This window comes from Haemaphysalis longicornis, unplaced genomic scaffold, assembly GCF_048455015.1.
Source record: "Haemaphysalis longicornis isolate Haplotype H1 unplaced genomic scaffold, Haemaphysalis longicornis Haplotype H1 scaffold_11, whole genome shotgun sequence".
NCBI classification, from domain to species: Eukaryota; Metazoa; Arthropoda; class Arachnida; order Ixodida; family Ixodidae; genus Haemaphysalis; species Haemaphysalis longicornis.
The window spans coordinates 41,426,094-41,429,646 of record NW_027526214.1 but is presented as its reverse complement, the minus strand read 5'-3'; positions in this window follow the sequence as shown (position 1 = coordinate 41,429,646).

The window sequence follows — 3,553 nt, the reverse complement described above, 5'->3', positions numbered from 1 at the left end:
GCCGCTGTCGCGTGACGAGGAGTACGCGGACAAGAAGTGTTGTGTGAATATTTCAACAATGCTGGCTGGGTCGGAAACGATGGTGTCGCCATCCTGCAGAGTAATCCGCTCAGGGGCCTTTCTTGTGCGCGTGCTAAAGATCCGCCAGAAGTCGCTCGGAGATCGGGTGAGCGAAGATTCTGTGAAGTCCGAGAAATGTTTTTTGTCGCGAGCGAGCAGCACTTTCACAAGTGAGCGCTGTTTTTGAAGTTAGTGTCGGCGGACGTGTCGTTTTTAGCTTTCCTTAGTTTGTGGAATCGACGCTTACTGCGCAGCGCGCTGCGGAGTTCTTTGCTGAACCAGAAAGGGAATTGATGAGGGCGCTTAGACTTTTTTGGTATGTGCTCGTCCATTGCTTTTTGGACAATTTTTGTGAGCAGCTGCACCGCTGCGTCTGCATTATGCGATGTGTAGGCTGGCTCCCAATTCGTCTCCTGGAGCGTTATGTAGAGGGCATTGTAATCGCCACGGGGAAAATCAAAGAATGGGGTCTCCATGGGCCGCTCATAGGCAACCGGTAGTAAAGCCGTGACAGTGAATGGTTCATGCCACGGGTCGACCGGAACAAGGGCTTCTCGAGCGTGTTTAAGGTCTAAGGAGGTCAAGTTGGAGAAGACGATGTCAAGGACATTTCCTGCGGGGTTAGGAGGAAGTGCAGCATATGCCAATCCAGCGAATGAGAAAAAGTTAAACAAGTGAGCGGCTTTGGTAGAATTGCCAACATTTTCCCCGGGATTCCACCACCGGCCAGGCACGTTGAAATCACCGAATAAAAGAATGTTGTACTTTCCAGGGTCTATACTTTCTGAGAGGTGCTGAAAAACGGACGCGAATGCGGGGAAGTCTAGAGTTGGATGCATATAATACACGCCAATTAGCAGGTTTTTTTCCGCGGTTTGTCTTTGTTTCGACCCAAACGCATTCATTTCCCAATTCGAGATCAGCTCGGCGAAACGCAACCACGGACTTTCGCAGGGCGATTAAAGCTCCTCCACCGTACTTTTGACCGGTGCGTTCGTAGTCTCTGTCATGGCGAAAGACAGCGTACTCGTCCGGGAGGTAATCTGTAGAAGCAATTTGGTCTGAGAGCCACGTCTCAGTAATGCAGTATACGTCATGATCGAAAAGAACCACATTATCAAAGAACTGTTGCGCTTTTGTCCGTAGGCCTCGTGTGTTTTGGTAGTAAAAAGAAATACTCATGGGGCGTTTACTTCGGAGGGCTTCAGCGCACGGTCTTCCCGCAGGGTGCCATCAAATTGTCGGAATAAGCACCCGCTCGGCCACACTGACGACTTATTCACAAGATCAAAACACGCATCGCTTACCGCAACATGAAAAGAGGCGTAGCTCGGGTGCTTGGTTTTTAGACGCGTGCAAACGACGCTGCCATCTTTACAAACATCCGTGACGAGTTTCAGCACGGTTGGAACTGAGGTGTCGGGGTGAAGACGGGACACAAACAAGGCTTTCTTGAGGGGCTGGCGGGGCACGGTGTGAAGGTCGCTGTTTTCGTTTGCCCCCACGGAAGGCTCGGGGAAGCGGTTGCGGGGTTGCCTTTTGTTGAGGCCGCCGGGGCGAAGAGGGCTCCACGCGGGAGGGGGGCCGTTCAAGCAACTCGGTATGGGCGACTGGCTGGTGGGTGAGGAGGCCGGGACAGAGCTGCTGAGGGGGCTTTGTGGGGCAGGAGCGTCAAGCACTGCGGAGGGCTTTCGCGGTGACCCGCGGTGGCGGAGCTCCTCGCGCAAGACACGCACCTCGCTCTGAAGACACGCAATTGCGGCCGCCTGTATTTCCGATCCCTTCGTGGTTTCGCTTCAAAGGCGGGCGTGCTCCTCCCGTAGCTGGGAGGAGTTCTTGATGAGGGGAATCATCAAATAAAGTTCTTGATGAGGGGAATCACGTGGGAAAAATAAAAATTGCTTCCTAGTAAAAGTCATCAATTAGTCATGCGAGTCATTAATTAGGTTAAAAGTGGAATTGACGCGACTAGGGCTTATTAATTAAAGGCCTCGATGAGGTGAATGAGGTGAAAGAAAAAAAAATTGCTTTCTGGTAAAAGTCATGAGATACGCAGGCAGCCAAGAGATTGTGTCCCAAGACCGGCCCCTCTATGGCCGCTTTCTGGCATGTCCGGCCGGAATTCAGGTTCTGGTCGACACTGATCATACCATGAGCGGCCAACATTCGGCAACCAGCGCTTGGGTATTTCTCCGGTCGCCCACGTTCAGACGCACAACGGCAGCTACCCGGCTGCCAGATATTGAGTTCACCTTCGGGTGCCGATGTAGAGAAAGGGAACGGCCGAAGAACGGCTTTAGGGCATCAATTTTTCCTTTGAGAAACGGTGTTCACCCGAAGCACGGCAAGCCACCGGCCACCCAGTATTCGTGATCATGTGGCAGGGGGGGTTCGGCTGGAGACCGGCTGAAGTGCGGCCCTCGTGCAGTCGCTTTTCTTACGGTGAATGGCAACAGTCCGGCGGTAGTTCTGCGGGCAAGCGGATGCCCAGCCGACATACTACCGCAGAGCGTACGTTTTGCATTTGGTTAGCGGTCTTAAGGCGAGTCACGTCAAGCGACCGGACGCAAAGTATTTGGCAGCCGGTGTTCAGATCGATAGCAGCCGGAGTAAGCCTCCCGGTTGTCCGTCTCCGCAATCGTCTGGTTGCCGAGAACCTGGCAAACAGCGCTTTGAAGGAGATCGGCCGATGTACTTTCGGCGTCAAATGAAACGCGAAAACGAAAATATTAACCTTAACGCACAAATTGTGCGAATGGTTTCTACGCAAGCAAAATGACGCGTAGCTTATTTACAAAGCAAAAATTCTAAAATAAATTTGTATTTGTCAAATAGAAATAATGTATTGGTCCTATAGGTCACGCCTTTTGTTCTATTTGGGTATCTATAGGACCAATACAACATCATGGTCCGATAGAAAGGCAATTATTGGTCCAATAGACCAATTCGTATTGGTTTTATTGGTCCTAATAGGACCAATAGTACGACCAATAGGTATTGAGACTAATAGATATTGAGATAGCGGGACCAATAGCTATTGGTTGCATCAGCCTAATAGAACAAAAGGGGATATTTATTGGTCAAATACATTGTCCGGTGCAATTTGTTTACAAGCACTAATAAAAAGTGAAGGTGTTAGCTTTTTTAGGTGGTGTGCTGCTAATCCCAAAGACGGGGGTGGAATCCGTGCCGCAGCGGTTGCTTTCCCGAACGAAGCGAAAGGTAAAACTGCCCGTGTTTTGATGTCGCGTTGCGGCGCACAGTATACATCACCGCTGGTCAAAATTAATCTGCAGCCCTGCAAGCAGTGTTTCCACCCGAAGACATTCAATTCACGTAACCTGCAAGCACTTTGCGTTTAGCACGCCTCAAAAATAATGTCCCTGTAGCGGTTAAAAATTTCCTGTTAGAATTAACGAGTTACACCCGCCGGCGCATGGTGGATTCCACCAATGCTTCCGACAAGCAAAAACGCCGCGCGTAATATTCTGTA